Raw genomic sequence first — 21,957 nt, 5'->3', positions numbered from 1 at the left:
CAAAAAAAAAAAAAAAAAAAAAAAAAAAATCAGATAACCTTCTTCATTTATGTCAAGAGGTGGGAGCTCGAGTCATCATCATCACTTGATGTTGCTGAAAGCTGAACTGATCCCTATGAGAACAGCTGCTTGTTCAATGCCTTACCTATAATGTCCCATATCAATCATATCTTACTGAAAATGTATATATAAAATACTTGTATTGGAAAATTTCTTCATATATAAGATATTTGTATCGGTTTCTACATCCTTGATGCGCCTCTGAGATTATTAGTACATAAAAGGGTAAGACAATTTTAAAGTCAGCGATTGTACTGGGCATAATTCTTCATCAACCATATCCCAGTTGCCATTTCTGTTTACACCCGTCTATTTTATCCCTTGAAACCTTAATTTCTAATAATGACTCCCATGCATTCTGAGGTGGCTGAGGCAGCTAGGAGGCGGCTAGAGGCGGCTGAGCTGCAGGCTAGGATTTATAGGGGGTGGCTGGTAGGGTGGCTTGTTATTATGTAACAGCTGTCAATGTTCTTCTTACATTGAAAACTGTCAATGTTCTGAATATTTTTAATTTGTAACTCGGAATTTTGACAGTTTTCGAGCCCAGCTCCATTAAAAAAAAGAGGGCTCTATGTATAATAAAAGCAGGTCGTTGCGTGGAAGCTCGGACTCGAAGATGCACAGCCCGAACTGACGGTGGTTACGAAGGATAACAGATGGATTAAGCTTTTGAAACCGAGGAAGAGCTATGAAGCATCCATTAGAACCTTTTTGATCACTGTCCAGTTGCTTCATTTTCTGAGGAGGGAACCCAAGTCGTCGGAGGAGAGCCTTCGGGATCACTTGGGAAAAAAAATTACAGGTGGTTTTGCACTTGTATCTTCCTTTTATGTTCTCAGTACTAAGTTTTCGGTGATAAAACTTTTGCTACGTTGCAGTTCGTTTGACGATCGGCCTTCTGTCAATGACCTCCTAGATCATTATCCAGAAATTAAGCTGCTTTGTAGAGTGGGATGCTGCATTGGCAAAATCTCAGGTCTGAACAACTCAACAACATATATGTATCTCTCTTTCTAAATGCTCTTGAGAACATTTTTGGATCTTTCTCATGTCATTATTGGCATCTTAATCCTATACTATATATATTGCACAATGCGTGTTTGGAGCTGTGTCATACCTAATTAATACAATCAATCAATATTTTATTTTATGTAACAAAATCCTGTGGACGTAGTGCCTACAAGCTATAACTTGTTGGTATCTGTGGATTGGTGCGTTCTGTGATTGACAAATAATCCTTCTCTATTTGGTTTTGTGGTTTCCAAGTAAGTAGATGTGATGCTCTTGTTTAAATTGTTGTAGCTGGGAAAAGTTTGATTTTTATTAACATCGACTACGAAGCTATGAGTTACAGAAATGCGTGCTATCCTCTGTAAACAATACCCACGTTTTTTCCTCTAAAAACTGTCATAGCAAATTTGTTCTTTTTGCTATGAGTTACAGAAATGCGTGCTCTGTCTCAATTAGTATCTTTGTCACAGTGACAAATTTGCGCAACATGATAGTGAAGTTTCTGGGTACTGAAAAGCTAATCCAGATTGATAGTAATTGTGCACTACAGGAATCAGAAATCTTCTTTTGTATATAAATATCACAACATAACGATTCTAAAATGTGGAGCTTATCAGAACCCGCTTCTGTGCTTCACATTAATGTAAGCTCAGAAATGTTTTTGTTATGTGCGTTTTGTTTTTCCCCTTAGAGATTTTTGTTAAATATGGATTTATTAAGGAGTCCAACAACACACTCCATTCTTTATATCGAAATTTTGAGAAACCACTTATGTTTCCTAATAATGAATAACCAACATGAGCTCATTCTTGTTTAAATCTGTAAATTTCCATAGGAACGTCAAGTGATTTCTTTGTTAGTAGATGTGTTGCCCAAAATCAACAGCTTTGCTTGTAGTTCCCACTTTTTTAAACCATGAGAAGAGATTAAATACTAAGCGCATGTTTGGGAATTTCAAATTGGATTATAATCAAATGGATTATAATCCAAGTGGATTAAGATTTTAGGTGTTTGGTGAAGAGGGTGGTTTATAACCCATATGCCTTTTACTAAAATGAAAAAATAACGCTTTAAAGTGGGAGGAAGGAGAAGGGAAAAGAATGAGATGTAAAACGTGAGGGGCATTTTTGTTTTCTACTTGGTCACACATGTGGACTATAAGTCAGTATCCACCGGAAAAATAACCTAGGATTCGGTGTATAGTCAACCAAAAAAATAATAATTGAGGTATTCTGGATTATTTTTTGGTGGATTATAGTTGAAATAGAAACCCTTACTTTATTATGAGATCTCTTGGGCTTATATAGGCCCCTACACAACTTACAAATAAGACCCTATATATATTACTAATGTCAACACTCCTCCTCAAGATGGGCGAAAGATATCCACTAAGCCCATCTTGTCACATCCTCTAATCATGTCTAATGAGCTAAGTCCTTTAGTCAGACAATCTGCTGCCTGGTCCTTAGTTGAAACATGACTTAGCTCCAGTAGTCCACTATCCAACTTCTCTTTGATGAAGAACCTATCGATCTCGATGTGTTTGGTTCTATCATGCTGCACTGGGTTGTTGGCGATACTGATAGCTGACTTGTTATCACACCATAACTTTATCTTAGCTCCTTGATCCAGCTCCAGCTCAACCAGCATACTCTTTAACCATAACAACTCAGCAACTCCTAAGGCCATAGCTCTATACTCTGCCTCAGCTGTTGATCTCGCCACCACTGACTGTTTCTTGCTCTTCCACGAGACTAAGTTACCTCCTATAAAGATGCAGTATCCCGAGGTGGACCTCCTGTCATCAGCACAGCTAGCCCAATCAGAGTCGCAATAACCCTCGATGCTCACATGTCCACTCTTTCTGAATATCAGCCCTTTTCCAGGGGCACTCTTCAGATATCTCAGAATCTGGTACACATCGTCCATATGACCATTTCTCGGATCATGCATGTAGCGGCTCACCACGCTCACTGCAAAAGAGATATCGGGACGTGTGTGACTCAGATAGATCAACCTGCCCACCAGCCTTTGGTATCTGTCACGATCAACTGGTTTTCCAGCCTCAGCACCCAGCTTGAACTTCTGGTCGATCGGTGTAGTTGCAGGTTTACACCCTAATATCCCTGTCTTTTTAAGAAGATCCAGTGCATACTTTCTCTGGGATAAGACAATCCCCTCCGCTCCGCGAGCTATTTCTATTTCAAGAAAGTATCGAAGCAAGCCAAGATCTTTCACCTCGAATTCCTTACCCAGTCTCACTTTGAGTTTGGTAATCTCCTCCTCCTCATCTCCTGTAATAATCATATCATCCACATATACCGCAAGCATAGTGATATGACCTTTATTTCGTCGAAAGAACACGGTATGATCAGCGTTAATCTGTCGGTATCCCATACCTATCATAGCCCGTCTAAATCTGTCGAACCAAGAACGAGGAGATCGCTTCAGGCCATATAGAGACTTCTTCAATCTGTAGACCTTGACCACTGTCTGTTCTGTGTTGAATCCTGGCGGAATTTTCATGTATACCTCTTCTACCAGATCTCCATGAAGAAATGCATTCTTCACATCTAATTGGTGTAGCTTCCATTCACCATTTACTGCCAGAGAGATCAAGGTCCGAACAGTGCTCATCTTCGCCACTGGTGCAAAAGTCTCATCATAGTCGATGCCGTATGTCTGACTATATCCTTTTGCCACCAGACGAGCTTTGTAGCGTTCAACCTGTCCATCTGGATTCTGCTTCACAGTAAAGACCCACTTACATCCAACTGCTCTTTTCCCTTTTGATAGTTTTACTAACTCCCAAGTAGGTTCTTCTCAAGGGCCCTTAGCTCTTCGTGCATAGCAGCTTTCCATTTCTGGTCCTTCTTTGCAACCTGCCAATTGTTAGGTATAGTAACAGAGTCCAGTGATGCAATGAATGCTCCATGTGCATGGTGGATGTTAGAATTGTTTGCGTCAAAAATTGTTATATTCATTGCGGTATTCATTACAACTTCGGTCGTTACAATGAAAACAAAAAAAGATAGTCTTTTTATAAGACTTTTACACAATGAAAAAAAAAAAAAAATACAATTCTCGTCAAACAAACGCAGAGATCGTTTATCGGTCTTCTGTTTGCGTGGGATCTTTGCCTGTGCCGGGGTTTATCCGTGGACCACCTTAGATCTGGATCCGGTTGATGAAAAATTCGGCAGAGCTTCGTCTTCACCGAGGAAGTATTTGATTTGAAGCGCTGAGATCGACCAAGCGAAATCAGGGCTCTTCTCGAGATTAAGACCAAGCCTAATCTCAAGGAACGGAGGAAACGGGCTTCGGATCTCTTGAACTCTCCTTCTTTATGCCGAAGAACTCGCCAAGATCTGTCAATCCTCGTTGAAATTCGTGCTCCTTTGACTCCTCAATCCGGCAGCACCTCCTCGTCTTGATAATCAATCGCCCCCGCTGAAAGGAGCACCGAGCTCGTATTTATAAGCTTCATAAGTGGTTATTTGGATGAGAACAAGTGATTTGGTCTTATCTTTAGTCAATAACAGCCTAACCACGTTTGTAGATGATATCAAGTCAGTTTGGATGCTCAGGAACCAACAAATCTCGAGAAAAACCATCAAAAACCGAACCGGGTCAAAACAGTGCGCGCAGGACAAGTCTGATTGGCGCGCGCGAGCTGACTGTCGAGCGTGTAGGTCACTTGGCGTTTTCCATTGTGGTGGTTCGTTGTCGTGTCATCAACAGTTTGCCGATTCGCTTTATGCGCTGGTCGGCGTTGGATAATCCTCTTTGATTCGGATAACGACGTTCATCACCTTCTCTTTGTCTTGAGCTGTGTGCGGGCACCCATAGGCATTTTTAGACGCCTACAGATACCCCCTCCAAAGTATTTCAGACTCTTTCTTTTATAGAGGAGTCTGGAATGCTTTGGATAAGATAGGCCATCTCCTCTATTTCGTAGAGCGACCTTTAACTACCTCAATTCTTAACTTCTTCAGCCTTCAATCTATTCATTGTTCCGTCGAATAGATGAAGTTCTTCCGGCGCTGCGTTTATCGTCTGACCGCTGTCGAAATCTTGAACTGAGATTGGTGTGTAAGTTTCTGAACTTAGCTCGTGCCATTGAGTTGACTTTGAACTAATCCTCTCCGTCGGGAATTCATATCTGATTGTAACTGAAATCCTTGGAGTCATCTTTTGCCTTATTTTGGCGAAATTGCTGATGCGTTGACCGGCATCGATCTTTACTGTAACGCGTTGACCGGCGTTAACACAGTTTATACTCGTACGTTTGCTGGAGTCTACACAGTTTAAGCTCTTAAGGCATTGGAGCGTGACGGTCCCAAATGTTGGGCTGCAGGACCAACTATTAAAGCTGATTCATCTGCACGTATGGATCTTATCCTAGAGTTTGTTGGAAAAGAGTTAACCCTTTTAGTGCTACGATATTGAATACGTAGACTTCGTCTTTCTCACGGGAATAGGCTACCCGGCAACGCGTGTTAGGCGTTGACTTTAGGATTTTTGGCTAATCCCCAGCCTTCAACGGATTTGATTAGCCTTTACCGACTACCGTTTGAGTCGGGCTAGCATGCGGATTATTTAAGTCCGTTTCGCATGTGACGTTGTGCTAAAGGAATGAACTCCCTTAGACTTGATGCTACGATATTGAATACGTAGACTTCGCCATTGTTACGGGAATAGGCTACCCGGCAATGTGTGTTAGACGCTGACCTATCCCTACTTAGGCTTCGGGATAAAAGTCCCCAGATTGGAATTCTGGTGTCTTCTTCAATCGGTGAAAGACTAAACCGGCAACGCGAGTTAGGCATTGACTTATCCCTACTTAGGATTCGGGATAAAATTCCCCGCGCGTGTGAGGCGTGGATTTTGGCGTCATTAATAACGGCCTGCCACAATGTCGAATATGTGGGCTTTTGTCCTTTTCACGGTAAAAGACTAACCGGCAACGCGTGTTACGCGTTGACTTATCCCTACTCAGGATTCGGGATAAAATTCCCCATGCATAAAAGGCATGGATTTTTGTTGCTACGATGCTGAATACGTAGACTCGGATCGTTTTTACGGGAACGAACCACCCGGCAACACGTGTTAAGCACTGACTTATCCCTACTTAGGCTTCGGGATAAAATGCCCCAGACTAGATTCTGGTGTCTTTTTCAATCGGTGAAAGACTAAACCGGCAACGCGAGTTAGGCATTGACTTATCCCTACTTAGGGTTCGGGATAAAATTCCCCGCGCGTGTGAGGCGTGGATTTTGGCATCATTAATAACGGCCTGCCACAATGTCGAATATGTGGGCTTTTGTCCTTTTCACGGCAAAAGACTAACCGGCAACGCGTGTTAGGCGTTGACTTATCCCTACTCAGGATTCGGGATAAAATTCCCCATGCATAAAAGGCATGGATTTTTGTTGCTACGATGCTGAATACGTAGACTCGATCGTTTTTACGGGAACGAACCACCCGACAACACGTGTTAAGCATTGACTTATCCCTACTTAGGTTTCGGGATAAAATGCCCCAGACTAGATTCTGGTGTCTTTTTCAATCGGTGAAAGACTAAACCGGCAACGCGTGTTAGGCGTTGACTTATCCCTACTCAAGATTCGGGATAAAATTCCCTGGGCATGGGATGTACGGATTTGAAGTTGAGAATTGTGTCTTTTCTCAGGGTAAAGACGAACCCAAAACGGAAGAGGAAGAATTTTATATTCTATCTCCCGGCACCGAAGAGGAAGAATTTTATATTCTATCTTCGGTTGGAAAGGAAACTCGAAGTGGGATCTCCACCCCCAGAATCCGGAAAGATGAAACTAGGAGTGGGGTCTCCACTCCGAGAATCGGAAAGATTCAAGTAACCCTAACTTTTATAGGATTGGTTGCTTGATCCAAGAAAAGAGTTCCTCATTTATTGAGGGGAAATTCCAATTTCGACCCTAACTTTTATAGGTTTGGCTAAAAAAGGAAAAGATGAAAATCTTTCGTTTATTGAAAGGGATAACTCAATCTTAGTCCTAACTATCTGCAGGTTTGACTAAATAAAGTTGGAGATAATTCTAACTTTTATAGGTTTGATTGCTCAATTTGAAAGTGGACCTCTCGTTCATGGAAGGAATCGAGAGGGGAATCTGGCTTTAGCCCTAACTTTTATAGGTTTGACCTGAAAGCAAAGGGAGTGGAATACAAGTAGCAGTAGAAATATTGGTTTGTACTAGCCACTCGATGGAGGATTTTGATGTTAAGTGATCAGGACTTAACACGTCAAGCTTTGAAAATTGTCATGAATTGGCGGATAGAAATCTTAGTGGACCCATCGTCAATTGATTTGATCAGTGGGGGATTTTGTGAGAAAAGGTTGATCTGTCGTCAAACACCAATAGGAGTTTCGTGAGGGAAGATTGATCCATCGAAGCGATCGAATCTCGTCTCAGCAAAAGAGTGTTCGGGTATCACAGTGGGGGTTTAGTGTTTATCGCTTTGTTTGTAATGATCGGGTTATCCCTAAGAAAATTACATATAGTATTCTTTCGGGAACTCCCCGTTACATGAATCATCCACCCTCAGCTTCTTCGCGAAACTGGGTTTATCATTGCATTCGGTTACATGATCGGGTTATCCTTAAGAATATTACATATAAAAATTCTCCAGGAACTTCTCGTCAACGGTAGGAAACAGTTTAGACTCATATACCAATTGGAGTATCAGGGAGCAGTTTAACCTCTTATACCGGTCGGAGGATTGAGAAGCAGTTTATACTCATATACTCTTCGGAGTGTTGCCATTCTCATTTGGCTTATCCCAACATTATGACGCCGGCTTCAATCCCGTCAAACGGCGTGAAGTTAATCAGGTTGAACTTCGCCGGATACGGGATCGAATCCCATTCTCTTGGATAGGGACATGGAATGCCGGTCCTTTTCACCTCTCGAGCAGACATTAGAGCGTTGATTTTGCTCTCGAGATCTTTCATTTTCTCATCCTCCCTCGTGTCGGGCCTCGGACGATTTGAAAGAGGAATAACACGGCCACCCCCGATATTATCATCTTCGGTGGAACCACCCCCAGCGTTGTTATCTTTAGTGGAGTCACCCCCAGTGTTTTGGTCAACGGGAGGGTTATCAGGATTGAGACGTTCATCTACATCTGAATCGCTACCTGCTTGGTAAGCAGTGTTGCGACGGCTGGATTCGCCAATTTGATTTGACAAAGCTCGGATTTGTTGGTCATGTTCTTCCCTCATCCGTAGCATAGCCATTTCCATTTCGATCTTGAATGCCTCTTTCTGTTTGGCCAAGGCATCCTCAACCATTTTGGCTACCTGCTCGGTGTTGATCATGAACACTTCGTGAGATTGTCCCGGGCTAGATACTGTATTGTCAGAAGCGACTGCAGAGTTAGCATCCGATACTTCATCATCCGAGGATAACCATCTCTGCATTCTTTGGTAGTCCCTGCGTCTAGTGGTCCCTGATAGCAACCGGGTTAGACGATGCGATACAAGCGGGTCAGAGCTAGAAGGTCGAATTGATTTTCCCTTATCAACCATATTGATGGTAACCTCTGGGGGTTCGTCACCTTGAACGACCGATCGTTTCTTACGGAGGCGCTTTAGATTAGGCTTATCTTTTCCATTGGAGATCCTCTCAAATACCGAGACCCTCTGCGGAGCGGTCTTAGGGCAGCTACACGCTGATAATACTGGCAATGAGATTTTGTTTCTCGGGTATATCTCTTCCGAGACTTGTTCATACCCCCAGCCCGATAGTACAACTCATCGGTCAGATGACCGGAGCAACCTATCGTACGTTGACACAACTCCCCAAGTATAACGTTGTCATCGTCAGATGAATACGTTTCTTTCAGGGGATTTGCCGCTTTATCAGCGTTCTCAAGAGTCACATGTTTAGAACTACACTTTTGGGAGCGCAAGATCTCAACAGGCTCCTGGTTTTGAATACACACCCCCAGACGGGTGGAAACTGGAGTTTTCCTTTTATAAGAAGGCTTGTTATTGTTGAGAGGGCGTGTGCGACCCCCAGCTCGGCGAGTTGCTCGGGGTTCAGTCACCGGACCCAAACGTTCTTTGCTCAGAACTTTGCATCGATCCTCTTGCAAAGGACCCAGGCGATCAACTCTCTTCACCTTGAATCGGGACAAATCCACACTGTCACAGTGCTCCGTTGGAGGTGCGGAACTCGAAGGGATCGACGTAACCGGTGCAGAACGTCTTCCGTCTCGACCCTGACGCGGGTCAGATTTGAGTGACCCGCGGGTTGGAGGGTCGGATCCAGGTGACCCGCGGGTTGGAAGGTCGGATCCAAGTGACCCGCAAAGTGGAGGGTCGGATCCAAGCGACCCGTAAAGTGGAGGGTCGGATCCAAGTGACCTGCGATTTGAAAGGTCGGATCCAAGTGACCTGCAAAGTGGAAGGTCGGATCCAAGTGACCTGCGATTTGGAAGGTCGGATTGGAGTGACCTGCAAATTGGCGGGTCGGATTGGAGTGACCTGCAAATTGGCGGGTCGGATTGGAGTGACCTGCAAATCGGCGGGTCGGATTGGAGTGACCTGCAAATTGACGCGGGTCGGATCAGAGTGACCCGCACGCTGGCGGGTCGGATTCAAGTGACCCGCGATTCTCGATCTTTTCGGCTGCCGTTTTGGATTTTGGCCTCCAAGTTTGATGCAGTCTTGGTTGTTTCTTAGCTATGTCCTTCTTCTGCATCTTTTGTGCTTTTTGCACAAGAATTCGCGTGCGCGCAAGCGCGCAGCGCTTTTGAATTCGCTCCTCCAGAGTTGAACGGATTCTTTTTATTTGGATCCATTCATTTGCTATTGGTTTGGAGGGGAGGACATCTGTCCGCTGTTGGGGTGCTTGGCGTTGCCTAATTTTTAGATCCGCCTCGTAACGGATCCCGTCAATTGACTCCAAGGCTCTAGCGAGTTGGCGCGCACAGCGTTGGCCCTGTCTTTGACGAGCTCTCTTCGATAAAGTGGGCGCGCCTTCTGTACTCAACTCCTTGATTGAGGAGGAGTTCAGATTTGCAGATCCGGACTCATTGGAGGCCGGAAGGGCGTTGTAAGGTAGCAACGGGGGCGTTGATCTTCCTTCGCTTGCGAGAGGAGGAGGATTTGGAGGAGGAGGACGACAGATATTCCCCGAACTTCAGTTGGTCGAACTCGTACTCGACCACTTCTTCAACCGGGATGCAGATCCGAGGTTGCGACACGACAGCTCCGGCAGCGAAGCTGTTGGCTCCCACTGTGGTTGCCAGTTTGTTTGCGTCAAAAATTGTTATATTCATTGCGGTATTCATTACAACTTCGGTCGTTACAATGAAAACAAAAAAAGATAGTCTTTTTATAAGATTTTTACACAATGAAAATAAAAAAATACAATTCTCGTCAAACAAACGCAGAGATCGTTTATCGGTCTTCTGCTTGCGTGGGATCTTTGCCTGTGCCGGGGTTTATCCGTGGACTGCCTTAGATCTGGATCCGGTTGATGAAAAATTCGGCAGAGCTTCGTCTTCACCGAGGAAGTATTTGATTTGAAGCGCTGAGATCGACCAAGCGAAATCAGGGCTCTTCTCGAGATTAAGACCAAGCCTAATCTCAAGGGACGGACGGGAACGGGCTTCGGATCTCTCGAACTCTCCTTCTTTATGCCGAAGAACTCGCCAAGATCTGTCAATCCTCGTTGAAATTCGTGCTCCTTTGACTCCTCAATCCGGCAGCACCTCCTCGTCTTGATAATCAATCGCCCCCGCTGAAAGGAGCACCCGAGCTCGTATTTATAAGCTTCAGAAGTGGTTATTTGGATGAGAACAAGTGATTTGGCCTTATCTTTAGTCAATAACAGCCTAACCACGTTTGTAGATGATATCAAGTCAGTTTGGATGCTCAGGAACCAACAAATCTCGAGAAAAACCATCAAAAACCGAACCGGGTCAAAACAGTGCGCCCAGGACAAGTATGATTGGCGTGCGCGAGCTGACTGTCGAGCGTGTAGGTCACTTGGCGTTTTCCATTGTGGTGGTTCGTTGTCGTGTCATAGCGCGAGCTGACTGTCGAGCGTGTAGGTCACTTGGCGTTTTCCATTGTGGTGGTTCGTTGTCGTGTCATCAACAGTTTGCCGATTCGCTTTATGCGCTGGTCGGCGTTGGATAATCCTCTTTGATTCGGATAACGACGTTTATCACATTCTCTTTGTCTTGAACTGTGTGCGGGCACCCATAGGCATTTTTAGACGCCTACAAGAATATGATACAAACTGAGCAAGATCCCAACCATATCTATCGGGAGGATTTCCCGCATTACTGCGAGTAGTCCTCCGTACAGTTATTGGTGTGGGAGGAGTAGGAAGAGGAATGAAATCACCTTGAGAGGAATCTGGTGGTGGTGTAGGTGTCTCAGGAGTCGGGGCAGGCGTTGACAAGGGACTTGACACCAGTGGCACTGTAGGTACTGTTCCCGTAATTTGTTTCCCCTTCCTACTATAGGTAAGTAGTTCCCCCTGAGCCGTTAGCCTAACACCTTTTGTCTCATTCTCCTCTTCTTCTTTATTCTCTTGCTCCTCCTCAACCAAGTCTCCTTCCCAAGGAATCATTACAGAAATTGATTTTTCTGATCTCTCACCATTCTCAGACATTGATTTCTCCACATTCACCAATCTCTCACCATTCTCCTCCTCTCGCCTCATACTTCCAGTATTAGGCGAGTTATCAATAGATGTAGTTACCTTCCGGGTGTAATATGGCTCGAGTTCTCGAAAGTGCACATCCATGCTCACAAACAACCTTTTCTCCACCGGGCTCCAACAAACATAACCCTTCTGAGTAGCAGAATATCTCACAAAGATGCATTTCACCGCTCTAGGGGTAAGCTTCCCGACGGACGGCCTGTTGTCCTTCACAAAGCACACACAGCCAAACACCTTAAGTGGAAGAAGCCTACCATTATCACCCTTCAACGACTCACACGGAGACTTCCAATCCAGCACTCTCGAGGGCATTCTGTTGATCAGCGCTGCTGCGGTCAACACTGCTTGCCCCCACAACGTTTCTGGGACATTCATAGAGATCATCATGCTTCTAGCAACCTCTAAAAGATGTCTGTTCTTCCTTTCCGCTATCCCATTCTGAGCTGGTGTGTATGGACAGGTCGTCTGGTGATGTATTCTCTGAGCTGACAAATATTCTTCAAACGCTCTGTTGGTATACTATGTCCCATTATCCGACCTCAATATCTTCACCACTGCTCCGTATTGAGTTTGAACATTCCTATGAAAGTTTTGGAAGCACCCAAACACTTCACTCTTATTCTTCATCAAGTATAACTAAGTCACACGAGAGAAACAATCAATAAATGTAACAAAATACTTGTATCCATTCATAGAACTTGTGGAACAAGGCCCCCAAACATCTGAATGTACCAAGTCAAATACATGATAACTTCTATGATCAGAACTAACATAAGAGCTTCTAGTAAGCTTTCCAAACTCACATGCATCACACATCAAGTTGAAATAGAAACCCTTACTTTATTATGAGATCTCTTGGGCTTATATATGCCTCTACACAACTTACAAATAAGACCCTATATATATTACTAATGTCAACAATTATAATCCAAAATAATCCATGCTACCTATTATGCAAAAATGGGTTATAATCCATTTTGACCTGATTGCCAGACATGCTCTCACTTATTTTCTTTGTTTTGAAAATGTAGAAGAGGTAGAAATTTCCACTTTTTTGAACTATGAGAAGCGATTGAAGACTTAAGTTATTTTCTTTGTTTTGAAAATGTAGAAGAGGTAGAACTTTGATAAGTCTCTGAGAGTGATAAACTGTCTACAGGAGATCTGTCATCTGATAACTATGCTAATTTTTTTTTATGAGGAATCACTCAATAATTTTATAGAACTTTGTCTAGCGCTTTAAGATTGATTTTGGAAACGTGTGATAATCTGAGGTCGAAAAAGTTAGGAGGAAACCAGAGGAGATGAGGGCACATTTAACTTTTTGAGATTTATGATAGATAAATGATTGATATTGATAAGCCTGTCACTCTGACGAAGCTGACTAGTCATCTAAAAACTTGTTTCTATTAAATGATTGATATTGATAAGCCTGTCACTCTGACGAAGCTGACTAGTCATCTAAAAACTTGTTTCTATTATGGGCAAAATTAACCGTGATCTCCTTAATTTCTTGCGTTATCCTTTTTCTGCAGTGATCTGCCTTCTGCTCTCAACAGTTGTTTTCTTACTCAAACTCGCTCTTTTAAGTTAGCATTCACAAGGTGTTCCAGATAACATCCAAAGCAAATTTTACATCTTCCTCAAGTTTCTGTCATTGTGTAGGACCTTCGAATGTGGACAACTAATTTATTATCTGAGGTCGGAAAAAGATAGGAGGAAACTAGAGGAGATGAGGGAACATTTAACTTATAGAAATTTATAATGGAGAAATGGTTGATATTGATAAGCCTCTCACTGTGACAAAGTTCACTAGTGATCTAATTACTTGTTTCAATTACGAGCAAAATTAATCCTTAATTTCTTGCATCATCCTTCTTCTGCAGTGATCTGTCCTAAACAGTCGTTTTCTTACTCAAGCTCGCTCTTTAAGTTAGCATACATGAGGTGTTCCAGATAATATTGAAAGCAAATTTGGCATCTCCGTCAAGTTTCTGTCATTGTGTAGGAGCTTGAAATGTGGACAACTAATGTATCATGGGACCAATATACTGAACCAACTCATACAAATGAAAGTTTACTCCTGCTCTGTTCATGGAGAGGCATCAAAAGGAACAACGTCCCTACATTATTTTCTTTGTTTTGAAAATGTAGAAGAGGTAGAACTTTGATAAGTCTCTGAGAGTGATAAACTGTCTACAGGAGATCTGTCATCAGATAACTATGCTAAATTTTTTTATGAGGAATCGCTCAATAATTGTTTAGAACTTTGTCTAGCGCTTTAAGATTGATTTTTCATTGTGCAACACACTTTAGGAAATATGTGATAATCTGAGGTTGGAAAAAGTTAGGAGGAAACTAGAGGAGATGTGGGCACATTTAACTTATTGAGATTTATAATAGAGAAATGATTGATATTGATAAGCCTCTCACTGTGACAAAGCTGACTAGTTATCTAAAAACTTGTTTCTATTATGGGCAAAATTAACCGTGATCTCCTTAATTTCTTGCGTTATCCTTTTTCTGCAGTGATCTGCCTTCTGCTCTCAACAGTTGTTTTCTTACTCAAACTCGCTCTTTTAAGTTAGCATTCACAAGGTGTTCCAGATAACATCCAAAGCAAATTTTACATCTTCCTCAAGTTTCTGTCATTGTGTAGGACATTCGAATGTGGACAACTAATTTATTATCTGAGGTCGGAAAAAGATAGGAGGAAACTAGAGGAGATGAGGGAACATTTAACTTATAGAAATTTATAATGGAGAAATGGTTGATATTGATAAGCCTCTCACTGTGACAAAGTTCACTAGTCATCTAATTACTTGTTTCAATTACGAGCAAAATAAATCCTTAATTTCTTGCATCATCCTTCTTCTGCAGTGATCTGTCCTAAACAGTCGTTTTCTTACTCAAGCTCGCTCTTTAAGTTAGCATACATGAGGTGTTCCAGATAATATTGAAAGCAAATTTGGCATCTCCGTCAAGTTTCTGTCATTGTGTAGGAGCTTGAAATGTGGACAACAAATGTATCATGTGAACAATATACTGAACCAACTCATACAAATGAAAGTTTACTCCCGCTCTGTTCATGGAGAGGCATCAAAAGGAGCAACGTCCCCACAAGCATGATTACTTCCATCATGGATCTTTTTCACATCAAAGAGATGATCTCTGTGCTATTATGTTTGTGTTATTTTAATTTTATCATCTGTGTATCAGTTCCGGATGTACATCATCTGTTGAGTTTAATTTGCATTGTTCTAAAACACTGTTTCAATATATGCTTTGTCCAGGAGCGCAATGCATAAACAGATTATCTGATGCTTAAACAGATTATGCAAGTTACACGGATTTGAATTTCTAATATCTTACACGCACATATTATATATTTATTAGAATATATACTAATGAAAGAACTCAACAGATATTCAGCACTAATAATCGTCATGCTATCGGTATGTCACAGGGTCACTTGTGCTCGCTGTTGATTATTATAGCTGCCTTTGCCTATAGTTGCCTTGTCATTCTATTGAATGGAAATTCCTCAACTGTATGGGATTCTGAAGAGAAAGATTGGAATCATGTTTGAGGGGAAATAATGTTATAGTTTGAGTTGTTATTTACATATAGTGGTGGGTCTTATATCGGGTTTGAATCTATTTGCAAAGATTTCCAGCTTTGGACTCAGCCACTTATGTGGCGCAAACCGTGGGCTATAATTACATTAATTTCCTACCTTTTTTTCTAACATTGTGTTAAACAGATTATGCAAGTTACACGGATTTGAATTTCTAATATCTTACATGCACATATTATATATTTATTGGAATATATACTAATGAAAGAACTTAACATATATTCAGCACTAATAATCGTCATGTTGTCGGTATATCATATGGTCACTTGTGCTCGCTGTTGATTACTATAGCTGCCTTTGCCCATAGCTGCCTTGCCATTCTGTTGAATGGAAATTCCTCAACTGTATGGGATTCTGAAGAGAAAGATTGGAATCATATTTGAGGGGAAATAGTGTTATAGTTTGAGTTGTTACTTACGTATAGTGGCAGGTCCTATATCGGGTTTGAATCTGTTTGCAAAGATTTCCAGCTATGGACTCAGCCACTTATGTGGCGCAAACCGTGTAACTTGCATAAGTTGTTTAAGCATCAGATAATCTGTTTATGCATTGCGCTCCTGGACAAAGCATTATAGAACAATGCAAATTAAACTCAACAGATGATGTACATCCGAAACTGATACACAGATGATTAAATTAAAATAATACAAACATAATAGCACAGAGATCATCTCTTTGATGTGAAAAAGATCCCTGATGGAAGTAATCATGCTTGTGGGGACGTTGCTCCTTTTGATGCCTCTCCATGAACAGAGCGGGAGTAAACTTTCATTTGTATGAGTTGGTTCAGTATATTGCCTTTTGATGCCTCTCCATGAACAGAGCGGGAGTAAACTTTCATTTGTATGAGTTGGTTCAGTATATTGTTCACATGATACATTTGTTGTCCACATTTCAAGCTCCTACACAATGACAGAAACTTGACGGAGATGCCAAATTTGCTTTCAATATTATCTGGAACACCTCATGTATGCTAACTTAAAGAGCGAGCTTGAGTAAGAAAACGACTGTTTAGGACAGATCACTGCAGAAGAAGGATGATGCAAGAAATTAAGGATTTATTTTGCTCGTAATTGAAACAAGTAATTAGATGACTAGTGAACTTTGTCACAGTGAGAGGCTTATCAATATCAACCATTTCTCCATTATAAATTTCTATAAGTTAAATGTTCCCTCATCTCCTCTAGTTTCCTCCTATCTTTTTCCGACCTCAGATAATAAATTAGTTGTCCACATTCGAATGTCCTACACAATGACAGAAACTTGAGGAAGATGTAAAATTTGCTTTGGATGTTATCTGGAGCACCTTGTGAATGCTAACTTAAAAGAGCGAGCTTGAGTAAGAAAACAACTGTTGAGAGCAGAAGGCAGATCACTGCAGAAAAAGGATAACGCAAGAAATTAAGGAGATCACGGTTAATTTTGCCCATAATAGAAACAAGTTTTTAGATGACTAGTCAGCTTCGTCAGAGTGACAGGCTTATCAATATCAATCATTTCTCTATCATAAATCTCAATAAGTTAAATGTGCCCTCATCTCCTCTGGTTTCCTCCTAACTTCTTCGACCTCAGATTATCACACGTTTCCAAAATCAATCTTAAAGCGCTAGACAAAGTTCTATAAAATTATTGAGTGATTCCTCATAAAAAAAAATTAGCATAGTTATCAGATGACAGATCTCTTGTAGACAGTTTATCACCCTCAGAGACTTATCAAAGTTCTACCTCTTCTACATTTTCAAAACAAAGAAAATAACTTAAGTCTTCAATCGCTTCTCATAGTTCAAAAAAGTGGAAATTTCTACCTCTTCTACATTTTCAAAACAAAGAAAATAAGTCAGACCATGTCTGGCAACCAGGTCAAAATGAATTATAACCCATTTTTGCATATTAGGTAGCATGGATTATTTTGGATTATAATCCACCAAAAAATAATAATTGCATATTAGGTATTCTGGATTATAATCCAGAATACCTCAATTATTATTTTTTTGGTTGACTATACACCAAATCCTAGGTTATTTTTCCGGTGGTTACTGACTTATAGTCCACATGTGTGACCAAGTAGAAAACAAAAATGCCCCTCACGTTTTACATCTCATTTTACTGACTTATAGTCCACATGTGTGACCAAGTAGAAAACAAAAATGCCCCTCACGTTTTACATCTCATTCTTTTCCCTTCTCCTGTGACCAAGTAGAAAACAAAAATGCCCCTCACGTTTTACATCTCATTCTTTTCCCTTCTCCTTCCTCCCGCTTTTAAGCGTTATTTTTCAATTTTAGTAAAAGGCATATGGGTTATAAACCACCCTCTTCACCAAACACTTAAAATCTAGTGCTCAAATGTCAAAACAAACATGCTGGACATATGAGTTAGTAGTAAGAGCTGTGATATATGTATCCTTAAACGATAAAAATTAAGGCCGTATTTTTTTTATAATGGTAGTTAAAAATATATTTGGATATATGTAACATCTTATTTACTATAGGGGAGCAAAATGCATAATGAGCCTTCAAGCAAAACTCGTAAGCTTCCTACTGAATACTTTTGACACATGTTATGTTTTTAATTATATTACTGGCTATCTAGATCTTACTGAATACCTATCACATAGTGTGCTGTTTCTTGTGTACGTACTTGTTTCTGTTATTTTATTTGTGGACAATATTAGTGTTTCTGCTGTAGAAGGACACTTTATCTTTTGATTGTGATGAGATTTATGTAGATCTAATTTTGGAATTGAAATTTTTAAATTTTTTAGTGCATGTTTAAAGCCTGAATGATTTAATGACGGATGGTTATGATTTATATTATCCATATTTTTGCAGGACAAACTAAAAGTTTATCTTGCACCTTTCCTTCATGGAAGGCACTACACATCGTTTGGCCGTCATTTCACAGAAGTTGATAAGCTCAAGGAGGTAAGCCGCCTGTACATGTAGATGTCCAAATGTTAGGTTGTTCCCTTTTATGTTGTGTCAGGTTGTGTTTTTTCATGAATTTAAAGAAATGGTTGAGTATCCCCTGGTTATGAATTAGAATTTGGGCAGCAAACTCATTGAACATCGCAATATGATTTTCTCGAAGTTGGATTCTTTACGTATTTGTTGAGCTAATTGTAATATTTGAAGACTATTGGCTCGCACAACAACCTGGAGAAGAAGATTTTTGAGTATAAAGCATTTAAAAGTGTTAACTGTGGTTATTTGAGTTGAATACTTTGAATAATTGTTGTTTGATTATTACTGATAGAATATTTCGTCTTCTGCAGATTGTAGATAGGCTTCAATGGTATGTGAAAGATGGTGATACAGTGAGGATTCTAATTTTGTTCGTTTTTTCCCTTTATTACAGGGCATCCTAGGAGCTTCTTTTTTGTTTAGGGCCCTTTCTATAGTACATGGTAACTTGGTTAAACGGTTTTCTGATGGCCACATCTATCCAGTCTGCAATGTTATGCCTGGTAGTGTTTCATCTGTGCATCTATTTTTGCTAGGTCTTAGTAGCAATCCATTCAAACGATAATACACTTGTGCAATTTAACTTCGACAGATCATAAATATACCTCACAATCCTCCAACACCACAAGACTCAAGTAGTTCATTTACAGTTTTTGAAACTAAATGAAACTCATAACATGTCTACTATAAAATAAATTAATTCATAGTTAACAATGAACCACAGTTCATATGATCCAATTAATACACTTAAAGTCTAACATTCATGCATAATCAAATACTTGATGGCCTTGCCTGGCCTTTCCATTGACTCCATCATCTTCATCTCAAGACAACATAGACTCTCTACTTTTCTACAACCAAACTCGAGAACGTCCTTTGCTACCTTGACTTTGTCAAAATTTTAAGATATAGTATGCTAAATAACTAAAAGAAGTACCAGTAGATTAAATGATCAGATCGCAAAAACGTATTTGTGATACGAAGTAATAAATTATGTTTCAAAGAGTCTCACCTTCATCATGACTGTACCTTAGAAGATTCTACATCTTGGCATTGATGAAGCTTTAGCTCTTGAATTATGTTGTCTTTGATACCTGAAATTCCTGTCACAAAAATCTGTTTGTTTTACTACTATTTGGTAAATGCCTTAATGGGTTGGACTTCAAACGTCCTTTCCTATCCATGCACATTCAAATTAGGATGAGTTGTGAATCGTCCACTTGGTGGCCGGTCATCTAGTTTGATGGCGGCGTAAATAAAGCACTAACTCATCTTTCGTTTATGCTATAACAAGCTTGGTCAACAGAGCAATCAGAAGTCAATTATATCATATTCAGCATATACTTAGAACTCCTCATAGCATGAATAGATGGTCTTTACATGTATACATGTTTATGAACATTATATCTAGCTAGATTGCTAGATCATTATGCCAAGATATATGATGAAATTCTATGTTTAATGGATATATGATGAAACTCTATGATTGCTAGATCATTATGCCAAGATATATGATGAAATTCTATGTTTAATGGATATATGATGAAACTCTATGTTTGCTGTAAAGTTCACTAACTTAAAATTATGAAATTCTATGTTTAATGGATATATGATGAAACTCTATGTTTGCTGTAAAGTTCACTAACTTAAAATTACTCTGTTCAAGAGCTTCGGTATTTTTCTGAGCTCGCAATTCTATCTACTACAGAAGCTGAAATTTAGGTAGGATATTTGGTGTTGTATCACATAGATTGCATAATTGTGATTCTTAAACTGTGATATATTTAATATCAAACACAAAGATGAGCGAAACTGTGAACATTCTGAAAATTGTTCTGATACCACCTTTATCAGCTGTTCATTCCTCATGATGCTAATTTCTTTTCAGATTGTTGATTTCTGCTGCGGCGCTAATGATGCTAATTTCTTTTCAGATTGTTGATTTCTGCTGCGGCGCTAATGATTTCAGCCAATTAATGAAAGAAAAGCTTGATATGCAACAGGAAATAAATGTTCATTTAAAAATTATGACATCATTCAACCGAAGGTAACTTTTCCTATTTAAAACTGTATCTTCCCTTGCACTGCTGCAAAATCTGTAGCATCTTTCCTTGTGGAAACATAAAACCTCAAAATTGATATTCAGAAACATCTCAATAGCTTCTTTTTGATATAATAATCGATTTGTATCTTATTGAATAGTTCAAAGTAAGTTAAGATTTTTTATTATAGATATAGTGCCTAGGTTGCAGGGATGAGGAGTTGATACATGGTTTTAAGAGCGGTAATGTGTGCATGTGTGCGTGGACGTGTTGTGTGCAGCTCTCTAGTTACAGGTTCATGGTCACGGTTTTTGAGAAAAGTAGCATTGAAGTAATGAAGTAGTCACAATAATTAGCTAATCAGTTCGGAGGGGTGGGGGAGAGGAGGAGGGGGGGTGGGGGTGGCTGGGGAGTACAGGTTGTAAACTAGAAAGGCATTATGGTAAAGTGCTTGAAACCTAAAAAGAATTCTTCGAAGTTAGCAATGATGACATCTTGGTGTTTCAGCATAATTACGACTAGAGTAGTCTAATTATGATATGATAACTCTTTCGATAAGTATGTGTTCAAGGAACTTCCCAACAGCATTCTGGCTCAACTGAGTTCAGGCTGCATCTGCACTTGCAGTCTTACACAAGTTGAGAATGTTCCACTGGCAAGATAATCCAAATTGGTAAACGATGTGTGGAAACAAATGACATGTCCGGTTAGGCGGATTTCTGATAGTCCAAAAAAGAGCCATATTTCATTAACAATATATATATTGCTTTTTCGTTAGAACACAAAGCTTGAGCACACTCGTGATGCGCTAGTTGATGCTCGTCAATTACTATCAAGTATTGGTGCATGGAAATTATGAAGTGGAACTTAGGGGTGTAAACAGTTCGATTAGGGCTCGGAATATGTACTTAACGATGTCCATATGCATGGGAAATTATGAAACAGTGGACACTTAGGGGTTGAACCACGTGAAGAGGTGCATGAAGAGATGAATTCACGTGAACACGTGAAGACGCTTGGGGCACCCACAATGTGTGCGTGGCGTGAATGAAAACCAGAGCGACAAAAAACCAGGCGACACAACCTTTGGCCTCCGCGAAATTACAAGGCACCGAATATACATGCATATATATGGGTTTTTTTTAAGGTTTCGAACCGTGCTGCGCAAGTGAGGGGGTTGTTGTTGGGCCAGCGCAAAAGAAAAAAACAAAGGCAGGAGGCGGTGAAGTTTGGGATTTTCCTTTAGCGGCGTGGCAGCAGACGAAAAGTGCAAGGAGCTTTATTTGGTCTTGGGTGGTGCGGCGCAAGAGGAAACATTGGATCGCGGCTAGCAGGAGTTCTTTTGTAGCCCTTTGAGAAGATTTTGTAAGAGCGGATTTGAGAGTTTGTTTGGAGGGTTTGTCTGTGAGATTGTGTAAACCCTAGTTGATTCTTCCCTCTACATAGTAGATTCTCCCCCGCCATTGCCCCGTGGACGTAGGCAGTTAGCCGAACACGTAGAAATTTTGTTTTGCCGGTGATTT

At 40.6% G+C, this 21,957-nt stretch overlaps 1 long non-coding RNA gene across 3 annotated transcripts in view; it reads left to right on the top strand.

The window, feature by feature from the left end:
• The window catches only part of LOC109829839, a 28,178-nt gene continuing 6,233 nt past the window's right edge, over positions 13 to 21,957 (top strand). Inside the window, exons 1-6 of one of the 3 annotated variants that reach the window (XR_002244147.1) lie at positions 13 to 492; positions 595 to 862; positions 939 to 1,036; positions 18,261 to 18,353; positions 18,704 to 18,745; positions 20,327 to 20,439. This is a non-coding gene — a long non-coding RNA (uncharacterized LOC109829839). The other 2 variants (XR_002244146.1, XR_002244145.1) reach the window with 2 other exon arrangements.

This window comes from Asparagus officinalis, chromosome 2 (genome assembly GCF_001876935.1).
Source record: "Asparagus officinalis chromosome 2, Aspof.V1, whole genome shotgun sequence".
Taxonomy (NCBI): domain Eukaryota; kingdom Viridiplantae; phylum Streptophyta; class Magnoliopsida; order Asparagales; family Asparagaceae; genus Asparagus; species Asparagus officinalis.
This window is presented reverse-complemented; position numbering and strand designations above follow the sequence as displayed.